The sequence below is a fragment of the Pipra filicauda genome, unplaced genomic scaffold (genome assembly GCF_003945595.2).
Source record: "Pipra filicauda isolate LSUMZ 115617 unplaced genomic scaffold, ASM394559v2 scaffold308_size869403_pilon, whole genome shotgun sequence".
In the NCBI taxonomy this organism is placed as follows: Eukaryota; Metazoa; Chordata; class Aves; order Passeriformes; family Pipridae; genus Pipra; species Pipra filicauda.
This window is the reverse complement of record NW_024104430.1, coordinates 816,785-824,325: the sequence shown is the minus strand read 5'-3', so window position 1 is coordinate 824,325 and position 7,541 is coordinate 816,785.

Here is a 7,541-nt window from a genome sequence, read left to right as displayed (position 1 = left end):
TCCATTGCCACTCATTGCACAATTTAGCTGCAGAAACATAAGTAATCAATCTAATATTAGTTCTGGTGCCCTTGCTTTCTGACCTTCAGCTGCTGCCTCAGAAGGGCAAGGTAGTTCTCTCTTAGGTTTACCAGTCAAATACTGCTATCTCACATGGATAGCAGAGTGCCTTCAAGGACACTGGACACAGATAGTTTGGAAAATTAATTTATTCCTAAAATTAGGTAAAATAAATCTGTCCATTAGTCTTCATCACACCAAGTAAATTCTAATATTGATTATATATTAAGGATTCTACTTCTTCCTACAACTGTTCCTCATCCTTTTCTATTCGTAAATAAAGACCTAAGGTTGGCAGCAAATCTACTGACTATATCCTTTCTCTTCCTCATCTGTATAATCAATATCTCTAAGCCTCTTGGCTAATAGATCTTTGTCCAGAATTTTGTGGGGTTTATTCTGGTATTTCCTTATCTGATATAATTTGTTATTATCTCATTGGGTTCATCTATATTTCTGAATGGTGCAGCACAAAGAGGGAATGACAAGTGTTAGACTCGTGTTAGATACTGTTAGATCCATTAAGGTTCTAACATCATGTGTAATAATTGCAGATTTGCTAGCAATGAAATCTACAATAATTTCCAGGGCTAGATACATATTGCACATCTACAAAATGCAAAGGGATGACAGTTCAGATTGCTAATGCAAAACAGATTTCCATGTAACCTTACAGGTTGTCTTGCCATTACTGCCGGTATCAGATCACCTTTGGTTGTTGATGTTGCTGTAGACCTCTAAATTAGCTGTATATATGGTGCTCTGAAATTTTTATACTTCTGAAGCACTCATATTTCCCAATGCTCTCAGACACTTCTTTCTCTGGTTGTGCTCCAGCCCCTGCTTCAGATAATCTATCACCAAGAACTAGGTATACCAGACTTTTTAACCTACTCTTCCAGGGACTTAATGGCATGAAAATTTAGGCTGTAGACCTTATAAATGCAGACAGAATACAAGCTAAGGCAGCAAGGCTTGAGTGTTACACTCACAAATACAGTTAGACGACTAGATAGGAGACAAGGTCCTGATGCTGCTACACACATTCAAACCTCCTGCTATGAACGCTGTTAGCAGTTCCTCTCCTCAGGTTTGTGCTGATTCAGTCTTGGTTGATCTTGAACTTTATTGTCTGGATCAGATATCTTCTGTCATGGGGGACAATGCCTTCTCCAGAAACCATTTCAGTGCAACACAAGAAGACTTGAACTTGTTAGCCATGTGCCATCTTAGGGACTAGGGACAATCCAGGCATAGGAACAAATAGGATCACAGATTACCATGAGAAGCAGAGAAGAAGTTGTAGGTGCATTGATGTAGGCACCATAGAAGAGAAAATAAGTGCCTTTTTCTATTTCAGTGACATATTCAAAAAGAGAAATGCTCCTCCTTAGATGTTAGCAATTAATTAAAACATAATGAATTTTAGACAAGTGATAAACAACGGACATAATTTTTTCTCCAAACTAATTTAATCAGTTTATCAAAAGGTGCAGTTCTATTTTCTGATAAGGGTTAGAATGTTTTTCCCCTGTTCATTAACTATTCTTTGTGGCAGATAGTTTATTGCTTCTGTTGGAAAAAAATGCCATGCTAGGGTGTTAATATAATCTTCACTATATTCTTTCATTTTGAAGTAATCAAGTGTGTTTTGCTGGGTTGTGGTTTTTTGGGTTGTTTTTTTTTTGCAGACAACCGCTCAGAAAATTATTCTCAGAACATACTTAAATTTCAAGTCTCCCATCCTCCTTTTTATTCAGGTTACTATATATCAGTAGATGATATATTGTATAGGTTTATACTTAAAATAACTTTATGCTAATAAAAGCACAAAAGATGTGCAAATTTCTCTTATACAAATGTGTTGAGAAATTTAAATGAGATTAAGGGGAAAAAAAGGCTGTAAAGTTTGAAAGACTGAAGTAGTATTTCTTACATAATGCTAATATTAATAAAAGTAACAGGAATGTAATAATCCAGATTGGGGTTTTTTTGCCATTAAACAGTTCTGTCCTGACTTGACCAAGAAAAATTTCTTAGAGAACAAAGTGAAAATAGCACCTCTTTTTTTTTCTTAAACCATTCCACTACAAACACAAAAGTACAAAATAACTCCAATTCTTCTCTCATTTCTGTTTAACCAGTCTACATGAATCTCACTGGTGTTAATCATGGCTTTTTGGACACCAGGAGAAAATATGGAGTGTGAGGGTAGAAAGAAATTACAGCAAGTGGTGTAGCATTTGTGAAGAGATAAGACCAGACTTTTAAAAAAACTATCGTAATTGGCCATTTCTCTATATGTAGCAATCAACTATAAGTCATACTCGGGTCACAAAATTGTTCTCCAAATGTCTTCATCATCAGTGACACTTCCCATCTGCCATAATCATAAGTCTGACAGCAGTGACAATCCCATTTTCATGGTTCCAAGTTAAAGTTGTGTAGAAAAAGAAACAAACACAAGGAAAATCATAAAGTTTACTTTGCAACTAGTCCATAAATTTGACTTTAGGGACAGTCAAAATACAGGGAATATGTCTAGACTTATTCTATGTCTACCATCAAAGGAACATAGTGTTGTTGTAAACAAGTCCATACTCCTTAATTTCAGAGCCAGTAACTAATATTGGGTTTTTTTATTTTATACAATAGACATAACTTAAGGAATTTTTCATTGTCGTGGATCTGGGTGTGCATTCCATTTTGTATTCTGGCTCCATATCTGGTGAAAACATACAGCAACCTGTCTTCTGCATCATTCATTCTATACGGTTCAAAACCGTGGCAGAGAATATTGGATCATTTTAGAGTACAAGCAACTTAGTTATATTCTAACAATTGTTTTGTTTGTCTATAAAGTAATAATTTACTTCTTATTTGTAGATTCTTCAAGTTCTGTTGCAATTTTTGCACAATTCTTATTTTCCTTCTGTTGACATAAGTGATATTTTTCTGATTTCGGATATAAGAATTTTTCTTTCAGCAATGGAGAAGCACAGTTGTCTGACTCTCTTACAAAACAAGCAAACAAAAAAACCTCAAAATAATCTTCAGTTTTCCTGAGTTTTCATTTTACTACAGTGACTCTACTTTTGATTCCTCTGTCACAGAAGAAACGGACAATTAATTTGACATGAGTTTACTTGTCTCTTCATTTCCGGCTGGCAAGCTATGAAAGGATATTAATTCATTAAGTCTACACCCATTAGATTAATTGCTTTTGCACTTTTTACTAAAGGGTTGCCTCTATTAATCAAGTTTGATCACACGCCTATCTCTGATCCCTAAACTTCAGTAGTTCTATATTTCACGTCAGACTCCTGATTTCTTAAGATCTATATTTTGCCAGAGCCGGATCATAGAATCAGAGAATGGTTTAAGTTGGAACAGATCTTAGAAATCATCTAGTTCCAACCCTCATGCTCTGAGCAGAGATACTTTTCACTAGAACAGGCTGCTTAAAGCCCCATCTAACCTGACCATCAACACTTCTAGGGATGGGGCATCTACATTTCTGGGCAACTTGTTCCAGTGCCTCACCACCCTCATAGTAAAGAATTTCTTCCTAGTGCCTAATCTAAACCTATACTCTTTCAGTTTAAAACCATTCCCCCTTGTCCTATCACTACATGTCCTTGTAAATAGTCTCTCTCCATCTTTCTGGAAAAGAGAAGGCTTTGAGGTAACTTTTTTACAGCCTTCTAGTAACTGAAGGAAACTTACAGGGAAGATGGGGCAAGACTATTTACAGGGCAGGTAGTGACAGAAGAAGGGGGATAGGTTTAAATTGAAAAAGCATAGGTTCAGAATAGATATTAGGAAAAAATTCTTTTCTGTGAAGGTAGTGAGGCACTGGAACAAGTTATCCAGGGAAGTTGTGGATGTCCCATCCCTGGAGGTGTTCAAGGCCAGGGTGGATGGGGCTCTGAGCAACCCAGTCTAGCTGAAGGTGTCCCTGCCCATGGCAAGGTGTTTGGAAATAAATGATCTTCAAAATCCCCTTTCAACCCAAATCACTCTATGATTCTATGATCTTGTAAGCTCCCTTCAGGTACTGGTATAATGGGTTCGTTACTCTCCCTGAGAAGGAAACAGAAATAGGATAGGTCATTTGATGTGTATTTTACCAATAGGTGTATTCCATACCATGTTACATCAGCTCAGATATAAAGTAGACGGAAAGGAAGCAAGTGGCCCTTCTCTTCCAGGTAGCTTAGCGGAGTGGTCGGGCAGTTCCTCTGGGGAAGAAGAGTGTCGGTTGTGGGGAAGTATCTTTAGTTTTAGTTCTTTTCTGTGGGTATAGTGTTTATAACATCTTCCCTCTGTGTAAATATAAACACCCTTTCTTAGCAGCTTCAATTCCGTAGTTTGGTTTTTTTCTCTTCTTTTTCCCCCTTCCCCCCCCCCCTTCCCTCCTGAGGGACTGGGCTCAGGGCCAGTAGATACCTGGTGTTCAACCAAAGTAAATAATAACCCCAAAGCCTTCTCATCTGTCATAGGAGAATTGCTTCATCCCTCTAACTATCTTCGTGGCCTCCTCTGGACTTGCTCCAACAGGTTGATGTCCTTCCTGTGTTGGGCACCTCAGAGGTGGATGCAGTACTTCAAATGGAGTTTCACCAGAGCAGGGTAAGGGGCAGAATCACCTCCCTCAACCTGCTGGTCACACTGCTTTTGATGAGGCCCAGGACACAGTTAGCTTTCTGGGCTAAGAGTGCATAGTCAGCTTGTGTCCAGCTCCTCAACCACCAGCACCCCCAAGTCCTTCTCAACAGGGCTGCTATCAGTTCTGTTCTGAACTATACATTACTTTGCAAGGGATGTGCAGTTGTTGCAGCTCACAAAATGAGAGATAATTTTGAATTCTATATGATCATTGGAACTGTTTTAAGATTATTATCCTTAATAATTTCACATTTATCATTGCTTCAGCAAGATAGAAATGTTTTCTTTTTTAAAGTTCCTCTAGTTGTCCCAAAGATTTACTCAAGATTTCCTGCTCAGACCCTTTCTAATATGTGCCTTATAAAACGGTTTGGGTTGGAAGGGACCTTCAAAAATCATCAAGTCCAACCCCTATGCTGTGGACGAAGGCACATTTCATCAGGATCTTCAAAACTCCTTTCAACATGACTTTGAACATTTCCAGTGGGGTTTCCATGACTTCTCTGGGCAAAATGTTCTACTGTCTCACCAATCTGATGGTAAAAAAATTCTTTCTAATGTCCAAACTAAATCTACATCTGTCAGTTTAAAACCATTGCCCCTTGTCATGTCACTACAGGCCTCAGTATCAGTCTGGGTTTTTTGTAAGACTTCTTTAGATACTGAAAGGTAGCATTAAGATCTCCCTGATGCCTTCTCTTCTCCAAGTCAAACAATCCCAGCTCTCTCAGCCTGTCTTTACAGTCACTTCCCTCAGCCTTCTGGTCACACTGCTTTTGATGCAGTCCAGGATGCTGCTGGTTTTCTGGGCTGCAAGCGCACATTGCTGCCTCATGTCCACTGTACTAGAAGTAGTCAGCATTTTTGTTGACCGAAAGTTTTATTAAAAGGTTTTCCAGATGCAGAAATGTTCTGCAAAGATTTCATTTTAATGAACATTTTCTCAATGTATATAAAAGTACTTTTTACTACATTAATTGCTAATTTGGTTTTGGAAAAAAAATAGTAAAAATAATTATCTAATATAATAATATTCCATAACTTGTTCTTTTAGCTGGAATGGTTGCTATTCTCCCATATCACAGAAATCAATAAAAGCAAAAATTTCTCTTTACCTGAAAACAATAGATTTTCAGTGAATGAGTCTATGGGGAGTATATGTTTCTTTGCCAAACTACCAATCCTCCAAATGTTATTTTGAAGATATTAATGTAGAAGTGTCCTTTTCTGTCTTTACCCCACATTTCACTTGGCTTTTGTTTCAGTTTTCTTTCTGGAACACATTGATAATGTATTTCATTTTCAGCATGCCAGTCAGCAAGAATTTAACATGCACACCATATGACAGATGTCCTTAATGATGCATGAACTTTCCGGACTCATTTCATTAAAGTTTTAATAGTAGATCCTTGTAAACGTTAAATTATCCTCATATGACCATCACACATTTACACACCTATAAGAATGCATATTCAAATACTTAAACATTTCCCAATGCTCATCCCTTCCCATTAGTCTTACGTATGTCTGTATGTTTCTCCCACTTGAAATTAGGCTTGAGCAAACAGGTCAACATATGTTGTCTCTGGAGAGCACCAGGAAACAAAAGTCTAAAGTAGCAACTCCAGTAATAACATGTGTTCACCAGTTCTAAGAATATTTAAAGCAGATTACTTAAACTCCATTAAAAATTTATCATGAAGTTTTTTTCCATACCCATAGTTCTTTCTTGAAATCCAAAACTGGCATATATCTCTACTACACAATATGGTTTCCATAGTATCACATAGGATTCTGTCAGTTATGCCTGGTAGTTACAGCTCAGGTAAGAGATTCTGAGGTTCATTGAAGTCATGGTCTTATTATTCATGCTAGGAAAGAAAGGTATCTGTCATGGTTTGAGATAGCCCCAAAATCCAATTCCCTAGCTCCATTCCCCCTCCCACATCTCAACCTAATGTGAGATGGGTTTTTTCCAGACAAAACACACCAGACTCAAAGTGGGGGAAAGGGAATATATTACAATGACTGTACAAATAAATACCATATCACATTATACACACGATCACAACTATCTCTACCATGACATATAGTATTTACAATGGATCAGATCTCTTCTCCCCTCCAAATAAAAGTCCAGGAGGGAAAGAAGGACAGATCCCTTCCAGTCTTTAAACAGCAGGATCTTCTAATGCAGCAGGTTTCTCCTCATCTCATGCATGCAGCAGCTGATAGCTGGCTTTCTGCCAGCGTCCACGAGGGAGGTATCCAAGCCTCTCTCTCGGCCCCATTGCCTCACAACCGAGGGGTCTTCCGTGGGCTTCGTAACCCCAGACAAGGTCGTTTCACCACGTCATATCACGAAGACACAGGGGGGTCTTCGTGACGGTCTGGTATCTCTTGCAGGGCCTCTGTGCCCTGTTTCTCAGGCTGCCACCGTGGCAGCAGTGCAAGGGGGGAGCCAAGGTCGCCCCCCACCCTGCATTCCATCTGGCCGTCCCGGTCCAGCTCCAGGACGCTCTGAGCTTCTCAGCTCCTCTCTCTCTCCGGTGCTGCATGTCCAAAACTGCTCTCCAAAATAGGAGTCCATGTCCCTCTTCTCCAAGAGGGGTCTCAAGGGAGTTCTGGGGGAGTGTGGTACAGTCTTACCCCCAGAAGTCTGTCTCTTGGCTCTCCTTTCCTCGGCTCTCCTTCCAGGAGTCTTCTCTGCGGTGCTGCATGTTGCTTCTGCTGCTCCTCCAGTTCAGGTCTTTATCTATCCTGGCTCTCTGCCACCGTTTCTCTGGTCAGTGTTGGCTGCTGCTCTGTGCCCA